We start from the raw sequence: 19,388 nt of genomic DNA, 5'->3' as shown, positions 1-19,388 counted from the left end.
TCCTTGAGCAGCCTCTGGAACCACTGTTGGCTTAAATTCAAAGGTGCCTGCAGTAGAATTTTAAACGGACTCTAAATGGTTTAAAGTCATCACACTATACTGATACTAGGAATAATAAAGAGAACAATTTTGTACACTAAGTTTCCATTTATTTAACCATTCAAATAAACAAAAACAATTAACCAACACATCCCACCAATGTCAGAACACTCACATCAATCCAGCTAAGACTTTGGATTGCTCTTGCAGCAAAGGAAGGCAAATACTTTTATGGCAATGTGACACCTTTATAAAGATTTGCTAGCTGGGAGATCTTATAATCTCAGAAATATGACAAACTAAACTGTTATAACAGTGCCAACAGAGCAATTTTTCCTCACAACCATCTTCAGTCACACACTCACTCTTCTTAAACATGATGCATGACAAAAAACTATTACTTTTTCCTGCAACAGTCCAGCTAAAATAATTTTTAGGATTACATATAGCTAAGAACAACTCTCCTACCTCACAAATCACAATGACCATTTGTTACAGAAGCTTCTTTATTTACAGGGCGATACATCCTACAGCTTTGGGACTGTATTGCTTCACAGAGTAGGAAAGAGACGTACAATAGAATTTAAAGACTTTTTGTCAGTTCAGACAGACATATGAAGTTCAACAAAGCAAAAGAAAAGCAATCAATATTTAAAGTTGAGCTCAGCATGCTGCTGTCACTGCTCTGAATGAATGGCTACATCACTAAAAACACAACTTCATGGTTTGGCAAGCTGTCTTAAGATGAACATTCATTCACTTGTATAGAAGATGATCAACAGATTCATAAAGCTCCTGGATGGTAAGAAGGCAATGTGAAGCACAATAAAGAGATATACAGCAAAATAAAACTAAAAATAAAGCTGACAAGCTATTACTGCTGACCAATTGGTCTCTTATATTATGGTAAAGTTATACCAACTCACCTGACAATTCTTGGTTCAATATCCCTGTCCATTTAGCCATACAATAGTTACACAGCCATACAATAGTTACACAGATGTGTCATTTGATGGCCTAGAACAGCTTGGAGTACCGAAATGGAATGCAATTCATTAAAACCAGTATGATGAGAATACTACTATCTCACATTGATGAAATGGGAGTGTAAAGCAATGAAGACATTCCTTCTTTTTTTTTCCCCCATTTGCTTAAACTTGAGCAATGATCAGTTTTATCCATGTTTGAAACTACTTCCACAGATTCTATAAATGAGGTATATTGTGATACAACGTGGTGTGCCTCCATCACACAAAAGCAACATGCAATTCTGAGGTAAGAGAAACCTGGATGGAGGAAATCCATTTTTGGCACAACACTGACACTGCCTAGAAATAACACTCAAGCATAATAAGGTTTTGTCTGTGGGCAAGCATGTTAATGATACAGGTTGTTACTAAAATTCAAAAATCATAATCAATCACCATTTCCTCTTAGGCATGTATTTTGTGTTGCTTTGTGTGCTTTGGCATTTGCTTTGCGTGCTTTTCTCCCTTTCATTACAGTCTGTCATCCTTGTGAGCCATCAACATCTAAATGGACTAGTGTTACCTATTTACTGTTCTTCCTCTTCCATCTATGATGAAGACAAAAAAAAAAGTCACGGGAACAACATAAACAGTTTAGTGTTTACACAGATTAAAAAATAAAACATCAGGCACTGAGATACAAAGTTGCCAGACAGAAAAGGAGTTAGAAGTATTGCTCTACAAAGATCTAACATTTTCAAAACAAGTCACACATTATTCTATGGCCTTGGTCATGATTAAATTTCTGTCCTTTAAGGTAGGGCTAGTATTTTACAATAAGAGGCCTTATTTATTCCAGCACTTGGAAGCAAAAGAAAAGGCGTGAAAGTCATCTCTATCCTATATACAAGTCAAATCTCCACAAAGTATAATTTACTTTTAATAGCTACATGGTATGTTATACCAGGAGATATTAAAAACTGAATGATAATGAGAAAACTACTTAACTGGAACAATGATACCCATTTTAGCAAGTAGCTAAGACGTTCTTGGCCAGTAATTCCTCTACCAAGTAGATCATGGAATCATAGAATGGTTTGGGTTGGAAGGGACCTTTAAAGATCATCTAGTCCAATCTCCCTGCTGAGGGCAGGGACATCTTCAACTAGATCAGGCTGCTCAAAGCCCCATCCAACCTGACCTTGAACACTTCTAACGATGGGGCATCCACTTCTCTGAGCAGCCTGTTCCAGTGTCTCACCACCCTCACCAGAAGAAATTTCTTTCTTATGTCCAATCTAAATCTGCCATCTTTCAGTTTGCCCCTCATCCTGTCACTACAGGCCTTGGTAAAAAGTCTCCCTCTGTCTTTCTTGTAAGCCTCTCATCTACTGAAAGGCCATATCAGATACCAGTAAATACTTCATTAGGAATTTATGGTTCTCTCACTCCAAGGAGCAACTAGAAGCGGCTTTTGCTACATAATAAAGTTACAAGAGAAGTAAGTTTTCAAGGCAGTGAGATAGTTCAGGAATGATGCTACTATGCAACAAGTACTAATTTCCGGAAGAGTTCTGTGGAATACTAATTTACAACTAGAAGCTGTAAACGCAAGTGAGTTTGTATGCCTCACAGATAATCCTGAGAATATCACAACTATCACGTTAGCACCAAAAGCTATGAGGATGATGAACTGCCCTTCTTATCAGGACACATGATCTACAATTATTGACTGAATGTTTGCGAAATATAGGCTATGGCTGGAAAAAAAACCTGCAGTGAACAAGCACACTGTCAGATTTCCCAATTCATAAACTCTAAGCATTGGCCCTGCTAAAAGCATTTTTATGATACAAAATTTTTTTTGGCTGTTATATCAAAACAAATCAAAATGAACCAGAAAGGATGCAAGAAAACATGAACTGAGTATATACTATGAAGCATGGAAAAAGGTCTACTGCAAATGCATAGATCATAAACTTCAGCATTTTTTTTTAAGTACAGTCTGCTGTTCATATTTCCAGGTTTAACAATTACTAGAAGCTGAGGTTTATACTAGAGAGAAACTTCGCTAACAAAATGCAAAAATACTGGACTATTAATACACAAATTGTTCCAGAAAGTGAGCTTCCTTCTTAGAGGTGAGATTAACATTTCACAAAGAAGAAATGTCTCTGAGCATTGCTATGGAGGGAGAGTTATCTGCAGGTCGCCAGTTTGAATGTCAACCAGCTCAACAGGAATTTAATGCTGTTCCAGCCTAAGAGATGTTTGATAGCTTCTACACAAGGTAAGTGATTCTCAGCATTAGCTCCTGCTCCTACATCACGAATTCATTGCTACGCTTTGAATTCGCTTGTAAGACATTCAGAACAGGCTTTGTTGCAAGATATATTTATTTACACTAGTCAAAATACAATGAGACCTTCCACAGGAGAATTACACAAAATGAAACACTGTACTTACTTTTGCAGTTCAGAGCAGTAAGTATTCACTGAAGCCGGAAGTTTCAAAAAGACTGAAGACAACAGTCATAATTCAAAAAAATATGAGCCAAATTGTCATTTGGTTTACCACACAGAACTTGTAAAATTTCAGAGTTAACTACACTCATAAATCAACTGTTACACATTCAAATGGCTATTCACATAATTAGCCTAAATGTCTCCCTCACTTTTCTTCACCTTCTCACTTTGATTTGAGCTTCTCCCTATTAAAAATGTTTGCTCTAAAAAATGAATTGCTATCCATAAACCTGAAAGAAACTACTGTCCATTTGCAGAGTAAAAGCAACATAATCACGTCAGTCGTCTGAGCTTGTTGGTATTTCCATAGAAGGCACACAGCTGCACTTCATGCTGCACTTCATGCATTCAGGGCTATACAATTTGAATTTTTAACCAGCTATTTGATTTACTTGGGTGGCTCAGTAAACAATTTCACAGTGAAGTAAAAGCTTGGCCATCCTCTCAGAGTCAGCTGAAGCTGTGCAAGAACTACAAAATTTAAATTCACTTTTAGTCGACCATGCTATGAATTAGCCATAGGATGAGTGATTTATGACAACAGAAACTTTAAAAAATAAAATTTAATTGTTTATGCTACCAAAGAAAACTTGAACTATTTGAATTAAGCCATTCTTAAGGTAGAAAGAGGAGAAAAAAGTTCTAAATCAACTGTTTAAAGATCAGGTTTTCTGCTTCTGAAATACCCCTGACAGACTTTTGTGATGGCTAACAGTAATAGTGTTGTAAACCACAGTTAAAAATAACCAGATTCGTATGATTCCTCTGTTAAGTCTCTGATGAGTTTTCATATGACAAACCTTGAAAATACTCTGGATTGAATACACTGACTGAATCAAAGATTTCTGTTTTGTTGATAACTGCATATATGGAAGAGCGTTACAGGATAGGATGCAGACAATTTCTGTAACACACAGTCTTAAACTTTCACATTCTGCATCAATAAGAAAATGACTGCAAAGCATATTTATACCTGTAAAGAAGTATTCATTTTCTTGCAGAGCTAAAAGGAGATACTAACTAGCATTAGTTTCAATTTAAATGACCTGTGTAAGTTTATTAGTGGCCCATATAACTGACAACAGTGCAAAAAGCAACATCTATTGCAAAGACTGCCTGCATACTATATTCACTACAACTCTTATACCCAAGACGACCAGTTGAGAAAGAAAAAAAAATGGTACTGGGAAGCACAAACACCTATGCACACTGTTTCTGGCCTGACTACTACTAGCCTCTCCTCACTTTGGCCACGTTAAACCAGCAGAAAAACCCTAGATTAGAAAGAAATGGAGTTGAGTGAGGGGATGAGAAAACCTCATTTCAGGATCCCCAGCAAACACACACTAATGGAGGATATGACTCTACACAGAGGAAACAGAGAAGGGAAGTGGACAGGCGCATATAAACAGGAACAAAAAATAAGACAGAAATAAGGAGAGAGTAGACAGAAAAAACAAGGAACAGACAGGAGTCAATACAGAGCAATGCAAAAGACTATCAACAGTAGAGAGAAATACGAACCACATACTCCCTACATGTTAGAAACATCAACTTCCACTTTGGAAGTTTTGAATTAAGCTCTGGTGGCCTGACTGCATAAATTTCTTTGACATGACTAATTGCTATAAAATACGGTGGACAAGTTATGCAGCTTGCTGGTCTTTTCTATCATTCCAGGAGAATTTGTTAAGATAAAGAACTGTAACACGAACCTTGCCTATTTTGGGATATCTTTTGACAAGTCTTGCACGAATACCCACCCATAAAGGCATCACAAAAAGAGGTCATATTAAGAGGTTACACATATCAATTGTATTTATTTTATCTATATATGTTTATTCCAATATAATTATAACTTATTAATACATTGAGGTGATCTATAATCATATGTGTACATCTACAGATGCTTGACTGTATGCCATACTTGAGGAGTTGCTGTATCCAATTTCCTAGCAGAACAGAAAAGATACTTTAACATAAAAACATCATGTACCAACCACATATATACATACACACGTATGTGTAGGTAGCTATATATATGTATATATACAGATGCCATATAAACCCCTGATTGAGCTTTTCTCTTTTTTTTCTTTTTTCTTTTGCTTTTGGGGGCAGAGAGGGAAGAGTGCCTTAAAATTAGATTTTTGGTTCTGCAACATTATTTGTTTTAAGGCCACATTCATCTTCTACTAACATTATTTTCAGATGAAAAATTTTATCTCAGCTTCGCCCCAGACTGACTTTCTGGGGAGATGTGCCTTCAATACTGCACAAATGCAGACATTTTAAGATGTTTTCACTCTGCATTGGCTTCAGCCTTCTTTATAAAAATACTAATAGGATACAAAAAAAGTCTGGTGGAAGGAAAGCTGTGAGTTTCCCTCTTTCCATAAGCAAGGTCTACGTTATAACTGTTGCAGAGAGAAACCTTGGTAGCATAAGGTCACTTGGATAAAGCTGTAGCTGCCCTGTCTGTGGAACTGCTTCAATGGCAAATCTCCATGAGGAAGTCTAGATATTTCAGACCCACTTGTTCCATAATCTTAGGCCAGAAATAGGACAAGCCAAAACAGATAATGGAAAGACCAGAATATGAATACAATTGTTCATCCTAAGATGCACTGATGCATTCCTGCCAAAATTCTTGTACAGCTTAAAAGGACTTGAACAGTATCCAATAGCTTTACCTGATAAAAGCTTTGGAGTGTCCTCTTCCTTACAGACAGCCTGGCACCAAATCAGGTGTTCTAACACCAGAGAGGGCAGGCTGAGAAACTACAGATAGCAGCAGTAAAAGGGCAGCCACCAACAGCGAACTTTTCCACAAATGATATTAATTTCCATTTCACATTGCCAAATAACTGCTGTGCTCTTCTGTGTGCGCTGGGCAGAGGACAGGATTGGAAACTGATTTTTCTAACAATTTAACATTAAATTAGAAGCTTTATGAGTTAAAGTCACTCATAGGTCACTCATAGCTATATAACAGCATGAACTGATTCTAAAGACCATGCTTTACCTCTCTCTCGGAGGCTTTCAGTCATGACTTTGGTAGGTTAAGGAAGGGTAGGTTAAGGTAGGTCAGGACTGTGTTTGCAGTCCTGACACCTTGGTTACTCAATGACATTGTCTGCAAAGGCAGGTTGTCAGTATTCAGGTCACCAGTCATAACATTTGTTTATTTTTGTTGGTCTGGTACCAGGCCAGAAAATTTCAGATCCAAGTGATGAGATTAACGCAATTCCTGGCTGGAGCATGCAGGACTTTTTACATACAGCTGAGTATAAAAAGACCAATTTTGTGATGATGGAGCTAGAGCCCTCTTTCACAGAGCCTGTGATCACAAGCTATAGCAGGAAGATGTTAAACAACTCTGTGGCTTTATAAATTCAGGCTTACAGTATAAAAATTAAAGGGAAAGAGGTCCTTTACTACTAGCCAGTCTTTACACAGTTGACACTGCATGGCTGTCTGATGGTGACGTGACGAACAAATTTCACTTTCATCAGGTACAGCTACAGAAAAAGAATAGGTATAAATCTGAATAGGAGACAAAATGAATGAAGCAGACTTTCTGAAACTTTCAGGAATAAGTAGTATTTGGCTTTTCAAAGCATTTCACCCAAAAGTCTGTACTCACAATTTCAGTTTTTAAAATACCTTACTTTTATTCTATATGACAAATATTATTCCCAATGTAAATTAAACACGCATGTTAAACACTTAACGCAATCAGCATCTCTCTAAAGCCAGATCATTTCCACACTGATCTGCCCTACTGCACTCTGTTAAGGTTGGTGGGATAAACTGCTCTGATTTCATTTCCCTTTTCGGAAGCTATCCTCATAATCCTGCTTCAGAAGAAGAAGAAAAAAAAATAGGGCTCAAAGACAGCTTCAACTTAAAATAGTTACTAACTCATTCTACTCTTAAAGAGGTTTGGATTATTTCACTTCTCTAAAACAAGAAGATGCTGTCCAGCAGCTCAAGGTAGGTGCATCCTCCAAAAGCACTGTCCTTTTTTGTTTTAACAGACCTCTCCATTCTTATGGGATATATGGGCTCTTGTGGATAACTTGGTAAAGCAGTAGCAACAGAACTGCTTGAAACATTCTTTGCACTACACTAAAATTGCCCTAGTATTTGTGCTGTGCTCAGTGCTATTCACCTTCACAAGAATGGAAGAGTGCAACAGATATCCATCCAATAGTTTGAGTGGTTGCAGATGCAAGCTACAAGAACTTTCAAATCTTTTTTTCACCTGATGTGGTACAGTGGTTTCTTTGCTTAGATGCTGCAGCAAAGGAGGAGATGTGGTCTTAAGTTAGTCCTTTAACCAATCTCCCAATTTCTTTACTGTTAAGAAGTGGCAGTGTCCATTTGTTTTGTAGAGAGTAACAATATGGAGCATGCCCAGCTTTTCATTTAGACATGAAGAATTTCAATCTGAAACACAGGTCTTTTGGTCTAACTCCCTGGACTCTTAGAAGAGCATCACTTGCTGAGAACACAAAGGGAAAAAATCAAGGTCATGTACCTCCCTGCAAATCAAATGCAGTCTTGCATACAACAGGAGGTTAGACAGCAGAAAAATCTAAAGTTTAAAATAATTTGCAGTCATCCCCCTGCCAGCCAAACGCACTGCCACCAGAGTATTCCCCCAAGGCCAATAACTGACAGATAGTGTCTGCTCTAGACACAAGCAGCACAAAGTGACAGATTTGTACATTTCAGAACCAAAAAAGCAGTTGAAAGCAAAAATACATGAAAATAACATTGTAATCTGATGCCTTGATTCTGAAATCATAGCTTGAGTAGTCACACCCTCTGCTTAACCAAACAGCCCAGTGATTTCTTCAGAATTCTCGCAAGCGTTAAGCACAAACATATCACAGCTCTAAGCATTTGCGTGACCTGGACTCAAATGTAGCTTTGGGCTTTCTCTGCTTTTAGAAGAGAGTGCGGAGAGGGAAGGAGCTGAAAATCTTTGACATTTATAGTGCTCCTTAAGCACAAGCCTTATTCAGAGTGGTATCTATTTTGTTCTCCATGTCGTTCTTTCCCTACAGGACAGAAAGCAATGCTACACTTCCAGACAATAAAACACTATTACTTTATTTTGAAACAGAATGCAAACCTATCTGAAAACTAGATATAAACATACTTCTAAAATGCTATAAATAAGCACATTTTAAGAATAATTCTGCTAAATAGGACTGTGTATTTAAAACTTGGTTTTCGATACCTGAATGGCCAGATGAGCTGAGCAATGCTGTAACAAACCTGTTAAGTTAGACTATACATCATATGCAGATTCTCTTGTTCCTTCCCATTGCTGGAGAAATATGCAAATTAAGTATTTAGATACCTCCGTAGACGCCTCTTCCTTTGACTCGGCATTACATTTAAAAAACAAAGATAATTTACCTTTTAAAAAACCCTTATAATACAAAAGTCATTGACTCTTACCTTAATGACTATTTCACATCACCAGTTTTCCATTATAGTAAACCAAATTCAGTACTGTTTAAAGTTTGGGGTTTTTCTTGGCTAAAAAAAGAGTAGAAACTTTTTCCAAACATTATTTACCTGAGAACCACAATCAAAAGAATCGCCAGTTACCAGATTTACATAGTAGTATAGTATTTTAGCAAACTTTTCTGCCAAGGATTACTAGGCTCCATTCAGGCTATACACAAGACCTTGCATACTCGAGGCCCACTAATTCTCCATTATTCTGTAAACAGTTTAACCTGTGGAGTTACTCTTAATTCAACTATCTTATTACATATTTTGTCTAATTGTCAAGTTAATTAAAAATAAATTTCACACAAATTTGAACACTTGAAAAAGCAAATGTACATTCGACTCTCTGTACATACTTGCTCAAATACAGGATCCCTACTACTTTGGTAATTTGTCAGGTTTCCACACCCAACCATTCACTTTGATCAGAAAAGCAACTTTCTACATATTTGAAAAGTAAATTAACTGGACACAGACAAAATACTCTTCTAATGAGATACTGCCTTTATAATAAACAAACTTCCAAGCATGCCTAAGAGTAAAGACATTCTTTATGTAGTTATACATGCTCAAATCAACTGAACTGATTCCAGAATAAACAGAAACTGCACAAAGAAAAACAGGCATACATTTAAGCTACAAGTTCAAACACTGCAGTATTGACTATCTACTTATTTACATCAAAGTATTCACTATGTACACCAAACTTGTCAATAATTGAACACCATCATGAAAGAATCATAACAAGCATGCTTAGATTGTATGCAGGGTGAGAATTTTTAATAATTTATTACAAAAAGCAACTTTTAAAATTCAAATGATTACTTTCAAATAAAAGCCAAAGAATTAAAGGAAATCTCATTACTAGAATTCAAAATTACATATTTCCAATTTACAGAATTGTTCATACAACTGTGTTTACCTAAATAAAATTGAACTTTCAAATGTATTTTACATTTTAAGTTTTTAAATTACTAGTGTTAACAAGTATGTCTCTTTAGAGAAGAGTATATAATAGAATAGACATAACCTAGGCTAGTCTAGGAGTCAGCAGAAAGACTTAAATTACTAGTAAATTCTGTAATATTAGAACTTCTGATTAAGGTGCTATTGAATGCTATTTCCAGAAAAAAGGGAGAAGAAAATAAATTCTTAAACATCAGAAGTGCAAAATAATTAACAGAAGGAAAAAAGAAAAAACAACCCACCAAAACCTACAAACATAACTACACCAAATACCAGGCTTCTTACAAACTTTTTTTAACAGGGAGCGTAGGGCTGCAGTCTACTTCCCTTCTGTGCAGAGAGACAGAAATAGGCAGTTATAAGGGAAAAGAAATACTGAATATCCAAATCCATCCATTTTTTCTCCAGCATACAGTGTCACAACTGAGAACACCAAACAAACAACAGCAATCCCAGAAAAAGAGAAAGTGTTTTGCTATTGTTGTTGAACTCTGAAAAACTTTAAAAATTGAAAAAAACTGAGCATTAGGCTCAAAACCCGCTTAACTTCAGGAAATAAGTTTTGGAGGACAAAAAAAATCTTTGTCCAGGGAAGTATTTATCAGCATAAAATGCTTAGCTATAGTACAAACTCTGGGTGTTTCCACAAGAGAAAACTATCACATAGGAAGTCTCGTCTGACTGTTTCATAATCACTTTAAATCAGCAAAAGTACAATAATTCTGAAAAAAGAATTTGCTTCTCCTTTCCTTTGAATGCTTGCTCCTCCCAATGCACTAGCACAAATCTTTAGGGTCCAAATGGCAAACTGAACATTATTAAAGCTGAACTTTGATTTACAAACCCTAAATACTAGTTCAGTCTGGATCAGCCCCCTGATTCACCTCAAAACCCCATGAAACCTTGTGTCCTAATCAGATACAAAACATTGAGACAGAAGCAGGCAGCCAGGGGTGAGAGAGAGAAGTGTTAGGTCAAAACAGTCACGATGAGATCTCACCACAAAGATCCCAAAAGCAGATTCTCCCTTTAGGTAAGACAGAAAAGACTATTACAAATTAGACTATCCCATTATGAAAGCAGTCCAAGTAATAAATCTTTGATTCCATTTAGCAGATTTCCTTCTAGGACACACAGGCACCTCATAGTTGCAACCAACTATGCAATCAATAGTTCTGGTTGCAACCAATATATCTGGTTAGTCATACTTAGTGTTTTAGACACTGAAGAAAAACAGATAACATTTCTAAAAGTCTTATTCTCAAGGTTAAATGATAGAACAACCAGTATCCCTGTGAAATCCAGATGATTACATTCAAGCAAGCCAGGAACCTAAACCTTGGGGAGAGGTTGATTGTTCCCAAGTTCCCTGAAAACCTGCCTTTCTGAGTCTTCATTTTCTATATGGAAGAATCAGGAAGAGTTCTTAGCCTTGACCACAGAAAAACCAAAGCTATCAGTCCAGATTAGTTGTGAATGAATTTCAGGGATTAGCCAACAAGAAGAATCACAGAACAGAGAAAATAACCCAAGCAGCAAGGCAAACTATGCAAAATACCTATACTGTGCTCGAAATATATTAGTATTTAATACGAGATGCATAGAAGTGATACAAGTTTCATCCAGTGTCACAAAAGAATTAAATCAAACACGTAAAAAGAAGTTTGCAATCCTCAGAGATCGCTCCTGAAAAGTTATTCAGCAGAAAGTTTTACAATTACATTAATATATTCAGAAGTTACTAATCTTTGACTACCTGTAACTTACTTCATAACAAGAACACAAATTATATGTACTCAAATATATGCATAATAATAACCTATTATAATTCAATCTTGAGGTTTACACCTTAGTAAACTCGTTTAATGTTTAAACATTCTTTTTTTTCATATCTAGCAATGTAATTAACCGTTAAAGGAACCCTAGTTAAATACTGTTTAATACAATAGCAATCCAACTATTTTATTGCTTTTTAAGAATGCATTCCTGAAATAACCACCACAATTCTTCCTGAATATTGCAAAAAATCCAGCAAGTTTTTTGTAAAATACCTGTCTACTGGATAGTCTTCTAGTAGCATTCTGTCATGCTATACATACTATCATGTAAACAAGCAACTAAGATGCTCATACTACATGACATGGGATCATCACTACTCATGAACAAATAATCCAAAACATCACGTTTTTCTGATTGCTTGACATTTCTTATAGTTTAGTAAAAATTCAGATTATTTATGATTATGTAACATGTTTACATAATTCACAAATTCTACTCTACACAAAAATAACTTATCCTACAAGTTTAAGTATACCATACACTTGCTGGGAGAACAAACCAAACAAACAAAACTCCCCCAAAAACTAACTGCAGTAAAACAAAAAAAAGCCAACAACAACAACAAAAAAGACTCCGGGAAAGCAGAAAAAGGAAAGTTCTAAGCAAGTCTAAATGCATTCCCCCTAAGCATGTAGAGTTTTCATTTTCTGAACAGACTAAATAGCCTGTACCATAATTAGTTTAATTTAAAAATTAGCGTAGCTTACATAAGCATGTGGCAGTCATCATAATTGATTTCTGATGGCAATACAACCAACAGTGGCAAAAATGTATATAAACATGCTCAGTTCAGAAAGCAGCATTTAGGAACTAATTCAAAATATCAGTAGCCTTTACTATAAACTACCACTGACAAAGCTTAAACTCAAATATGCCATGAATGGGCAAGTGGATACAGTTGACCAATGATTACGCTCAGGCAAATTTATTCGGAGTAGCCCCAAAGCAGGTTTGCCACTGTCATGAGAGCACAACTTTTACTGTAAGACATGCCTGTACTTTCTGGAATCTGTGTTCTATCACATAATAAAAACACAAGAACAAGAGATACTAAAATGTTAATGTCATAACTACTATTTTCCCTTCTGAATCAAAGACTACAAATCAAAGAAAAATACTTAAAACTTTTTTTTTTCTCTTCTTCTAGCACTCTAAGTACTTATGAAACCCTCACCTTTCGGACCTTTCAAAAAACAAGAGACATTAAGATAATTCTTTAGATTTATTTCTATAAAGATGGACTAAAATGATCTATGATGTAGATTTTAATAGGAATCAATGGGGGAGGGGGGGGGAACAACCAGAAAAGGACTGGTTTTTTGTTGTTTGGTTTTGTGGGGTTTTTTAAACTGAATTCATAGAAGAATAGCCAAACAACTTCTGATCCTTTCCTGCCAGTTCCCCAACACCACCTCCCCTTCATCCAGTTCTTAGAGTGTGAAGTCCGTATATCAAGTCTGTGAACAGCAATCGCCACAGGGACCGCTTCAGTGAGTCCAAGACTGGCAATAAAAAGTTTTCTCCACCTCCCCCGACCACCAGAAGAGTAAGCAGAATTTTCTCTTTGAGAAGGTATGGATTCCTTAAAAGGTTAGAGAAGTAGGAGCTCTTCCCTCATCTTTTCTGTTGTTTCTAGGAGGGGAATCCTCCATCAGACTGAAGCCACCTGTCCACTAATGCTGTGTTTCGACCTCTCACTAACAGATCTACATGAGAACAAACTGCATCAGGACTTCTGAAAATTAAGAGCCCAGAACCGAACTGTATAGCTAAGAACCAAACAACACAAGCCGCTGCCTCTGTGCCCTGATCGCATCTTGAGTAACATATGCTCTTAGGAGACCTGTCATGCATTTTTGTTACAACTTTCACAGAAAGTGGTCTCAGTTAGGGAAAAGCAGCTTTCAAGTGACTGGGTGTTCCTCCAGAAATAGAAGTACTGTTTGTCACAGTACCAGCAATGTCTGTGTTGTTGGTACTAGGGCCTTGCTGAGTAACAACAGGAAAGATCAGTGAAGATGCCTCAATGTCTGCATTACTATAGGAAGATGTCATCCAGGTAATGGTACTAAAAACATCAAGACCTGCTGTACAGAGTTGCTGAGGGTAGTTTCTTTCTTGTCTTTGGAAAACTTAAAGTTGTGCTCTACAGAAGCCACTAATTTATCTCCCTCTCACAGACCCCTTACTTCTACATAAAGGAACTCTATTTCAACACTTTGGTGACTTTTTGACCCTTTTTCTCTCTCTCTTTTTTTTTTAATACAGTAGAAGATCATTTCTAAAAACAGATCAAAAAAGCTGATCTTACTTAGGTCTCTTAGGCCTAAGGCTACCTTCAGCCTCATTCACCTCAACTCCCAAATCTGGAAAAGGATTGGCAGGTAGAACATTTACTTGACTTGGAACTTTCTTTAAAGCAAAAGAAGCATTTGCTGTATCTAGAGAAAGGGCTTCAAAACCAAAGAGGCAGATTTCATTTAAGAGGGTCTACATTCTGCCATTTATAAACTTAATTCCACTGCAACAGATACGGTAGAAACTGCCTCCCCTTCTGTCCCCTCTTCTTTAAACTGGATATTCCAAGAAAACAATAGTAAAATAATATGTTTGTTACAAAAAATGCTAATAAGCTTAAACCAACACAGAAGGAAGCTGGATGTGAACAGGGACTTATCTCATTGTCACTACCTGCTACTGAAAGCAGTACACATCTAAGACTAACGCCTTCAGTAGAGAAGCAAGGGAAAGTACAAAACTGCATACATCATCTTTAACAGTTATTCAAAAAGCTTATAAGCTCACAACACATGAAGCATTTGCAGACCAACTGAGATTTGTTTTGAAATACCCGCATAGAACACTGATGTTCATGAAGAAGGAACAGCAAGCAAACTTCTATAACTACATTTTCACAATACTGTCCTAAGAGCAGGAAACGAAGCAGAGACGCAGACTAAAATAACTGATACCCCATGCTGTCCATTTGAAAATCACTCATGAGTTGCAAAACCCATGCTAATCTACAAAAGCACCAACAAAAATGTCTCTTTTAAAATATAATTTCATGTAAGTGTTATGAGTTCAGTTACAACACTTACTCGGCAATTCCACGACTACTAAAGTCACATTTGCACACTATCAGATGACCTAGCAGCAAAAACTTGATTTGTACCAGGAAAGGACATATAGTCACATTTCAGTAGAATTACCCAGAAAACAATAAAAAGTTTTTACCACCTTCAAGTCAGCAGTGGGAAGAAAGATGATATTTGATGTAGAAATTTATCCTATTAACTTTTTTTGAGAAAATACGAAGCAAGAGAGTGAAATTGTACCAAATTAACACTTTGTCTTATCTGGACATGTCATTTTTGATCTGAGATTAGCAGCATGATAGTGAGAATTACTATTCCACCAAGATAATCTTAAGAATTTCAGGAAAGAAAGGCAGATACATTTCAACAGCAATGCTCCACAAAACACCTAGTGCCTGGCTTACTACTTCTGCAAGCTGATCAACACGAAAGCCAAATTTTACATTCCTTTCAGAACTTTCACAACATCCAGGTTAAAAAAACCAACCAAACAACAAAAACCAACAACCCCCTCTACTTGCTCTGAACTATTATTGATCCCATGCCCAACACCAAAAAACAAAGAAGAAAACAAATCCATAACTCTTTCAAGTGCTAGGAATAAATGTTCACATCTTGAGTTAAGCCAACGTATACAAACTCCTCACAGAACAAAAAGAATTATACTCGAGGATTTATACCAATGTGACAAATGCTATGACATACATAGAACAAAACAAGCCTTTCGCCAGCTATTTTCAGTAAGTTGTGACACTGTAAACCAGTACGAATTGTTCAAACAGATGAGACTTCAGGACAAATTACATTAGAACATAACCATGGAAGGGAAAAATAAAAGCTTAAAGCTGCAATGAGATTAAAATACTAGCACTGCTGTGGATCTTGTTACCAAATCTGATAAAAAGAAACAGTCAACACTGAATACATTTTAGAAAAGTAACCAATTTTTTTCTGCCATAACATCCAAGACAAATACTGATAGTATTAGAATTTTTTTCTAAAAGTATCCCTAGATCAACCATGACTTCACAGAAATTGATCCACTTTTCAAATTAATATACACTTTAGTGGATACACAATTTCATTTGAAAACAAGTATTTCATTAAAGCGTATTGAGTGTGGAACATGACTGAACATAATCTGCTGAAAGGTGTTTTTAAAAGATTCTTAATTATCCACAAGCAAGCCCACATGCAGGTAGGAAAACATCTATACTTAAGCTGTGACAGTCAGGTTACTGAACACTACTATAGCAGAACAACCTTTATTTTGTAGCTTTACTGTTTGCTTACGAAGCCATCTTGCTTTACATAATCCTCTGAAAAGAGCAAAAGGAGAAGTAGTTTTCCTTACAATAGAGCTAGGTTAGGACAAAACCTGGTAATACATTGAAGATGCTTTTAAAATACCACTACTTTAAATTCAGGCCCTGAATAAAATAAAACCCACCTGGAATTCAAGAACTAATATTTCTTAAGACAAAGCTGTATATAACCTTAACAGAGATGACATTTTCACTTCAAACCATAGTGCTACGCTGGCTATTATGAAACAGTACTTGAAGGGGGAGAAACATTCAACATAGTAATCAATGGGGTGTGTGAGTATTGAAATGTTAGTTCCACTCTGACATTAAACTGAGACACACACACACACAGCGTGATCTAGCTTGTATAATTAATCTTCAAAGAGAGAAGAAGAACAAGAAAGAAAACAAATATTAAGAACTAGCTGCCCATCTTGATCTGTATGGTATACTAGCAACATTGTAACTTTGTCTCACTATCTTATTACACACTGAATTTTGCCAGATGTATCTCCGCTTCTCATGTCAATACAAAGGCTTCAGTGATGTTTTTTTCTGGTAGTTGTGCACATGAGTCTCCTGGATACTAATACCACAGTGCCATCTTTTAAGCACTGAATGACACAGCACAGAAGTTGCTGACCAACTATCTACCTCATACAGAATAAGATACACTCAGAATGGATACTCAATACCACAGAACCATTTACACTGTCGGCTTGGACTTAACATCATTTATCTGAAGCTGGAGAGACAAATTTGCATAGTATTGCTAGCATATTCACAATTTGAAAGCCTATCAAAGGACAACTTTGATACTTTAAGGTTTGGCAGAGTACAAGAACCTGTTCTGGAAATGTTTTCAACCAACACCTTCAACATTTGCATACATGAGTCTAAACAAGTATTTCAAAACGCTTATCTTTCCATTTAGAAAGAACACTTCACACATGCGAATTGGCACCATAGCATCACCACACATTCAATCTCAACAAAACGATTCCTGGTCTTTCACAAGAACAGGACAGCTAATACCACCCTTCAGACAATATTTTAGTCTACTATGCCCATACAGAAATAACAGTCTACAGAAAATTTACATTATATAGATAACTGAAGGATAGCTCCAACTTGCAAAAAAAGACATATAATACCAGAAAAGTTTGGCAGTGATTTGAAAGTAATACCCTAATATCAGTTTACTGCATTAGGCAGCACCACCAATTTCCAGTTCAGCTTTATTTTTCTGTTCGAGTAAAAACAGGGACAGGAAAAAATATTGCAAAACCACAAGTTACAGATATTTCTACCTTTGTAACTTGAAACACTTGCATTCAAAAGTAGTCTGAAAGGTGCTTATGAAAAAGTTTGAGGCTTTGTATAAATTCTCTTAGTTTCACTCTCCATTTGTCACCTGCCTTTTAAATGTACCATATAACAAAAATAACTCTCACTGCAAACACCTTTACTTCCATTTATATGTGCACACATAGATACATACACACCAGGCACTGTACCTACTTCAGCTCACAGCAGTGCAAAGAGCAGCATCATACAGACGCTCCTAGAGCAAAATGTTGCATACCAGAGTTGAGTGGGATGAATAAACCTACATGATAGACTTGACATTATCCAAAATTTACTAGATTTGATCATTTACCCAATGTTTGGATCATGACTAAAATATCTCTGGTGTCAAAGAAGTAAATCAAAGGCTTTTGCTTGTATTGGTAGTGATTTTGCTAAAACATCGCAGCTGTAGAAGTAAAGATTTGAACTATCATCTCACTTGAAGATAGAGCTCTCAGAAAAAAGCTCAATAAAACACCTTCTTAAGTTTCCTATTTATTATGTACCGCAGTACATAACATGAGCCTAATGAAGAATACTTTTGCAGGTCATACTTTGAGGCTACTTATGCTATTTAAAAATACAGACAAAACGAATCATCACAGGATTAAAGTCAGGAGAAAGCATCTACAGACCAGGGCAACCAAAAACTTAACTTCATTTAAGCACTACAAAATTTTTGAGAGGGGACAGAAAGAGACAAGCTATTACTGGATAACCTTAAGAATCATGCTAATATATTCTCTTGGATGACTTCAATAGAATCCTTTACCATTAGGATTACCATTTACCATTACTCCTCTGCAACTGAACAGACAGATATCAGCACAGACATATCACCAAAGCTGGGTGGAAAAGACGACACGCTTTCACAACACCTATTCAATTTATCTTGTCTTCCTCAAGATGATGACTAATGGAAGGAAAAAGGAGCCTTGATGAAATTGAGGCAACAAGGAAGAATGGACACAGATCTCACAACACCCTCTTTACATTTATCTGCAATCACTTATAGTAAAGGTTATGACCCAAGCCAGATAAAAATACACCATAAAAGTATAGTTTCATAATATGCATCCACCACACTTATCCAACTCACTGTACCGAAACCAACAGATTTAAGATTAAAGGCAGACTTAAATGCTGATTTTATTATCCTTTACTAACGTGTAAAATTTGATACATTAGTAATTTTATGGATGAACTGAGACAGTCTATATATACATTAATACAGGCTGTTACAGCATTCTTCAGATTGCTGCTATCAACTGACACCATTCACAAGACAGGACAAAGGGCAGGCTTTAACAAATGTTGTGAAATACTTTATTTTTAAGAATCTTGTTCCTCTCTCTCTACTGAGAGGAAATGAATTTAACATTTCTTCTTTTTACATGAAATATGTTAACTGAACATATACTTGACAAGGGGCAGAAGAAAGTAGTGCTCTTCTTACAGATCTGGAAAACAAAATTAAAGCTATCAGAACTGACACTGACCTTTGACCATGCAGGCTTTACCTGTAAGTTTTAAGAGTTCTTTTATACTAAACCCTCTGAAAACAGAACTGGTCAAGTGGACCTGTTACAGAACATAAGCCTATAAACAAATAATTACTACTCAATTTTGTAATGGTGAACACCAGCACTAAAAATAACAGACACCTTTCAATACATCAGCAGGATGGGTTGGCCTATCCACTCTCAATATTTATTTAGAACGGAAGAAGAGGGGAAAAGGAAAGCTACTGTACAACACCAAGCT

The 19,388-nt window shown here is 36.3% G+C and overlaps 1 protein-coding gene across 5 annotated transcripts in view; it reads right to left on the bottom strand.

Moving 5' to 3' along the window:
- Nucleotides 1–19,388, bottom strand: part of TAB3 (TGF-beta activated kinase 1 (MAP3K7) binding protein 3) — a 48,913-nt gene that overhangs the window by 27,827 nt on the left and 1,698 nt on the right. The gene's annotated exons all lie outside the window — the stretch shown is intronic.

The sequence above is a fragment of the Mycteria americana genome, chromosome 1 (assembly GCF_035582795.1).
Source record: "Mycteria americana isolate JAX WOST 10 ecotype Jacksonville Zoo and Gardens chromosome 1, USCA_MyAme_1.0, whole genome shotgun sequence".
Classification (NCBI taxonomy): Eukaryota; Metazoa; Chordata; class Aves; order Ciconiiformes; family Ciconiidae; genus Mycteria; species Mycteria americana.
The sequence above is the reverse complement of the archived record's forward strand: the minus strand, read 5'-3'. Positions and strand labels throughout refer to the sequence as shown.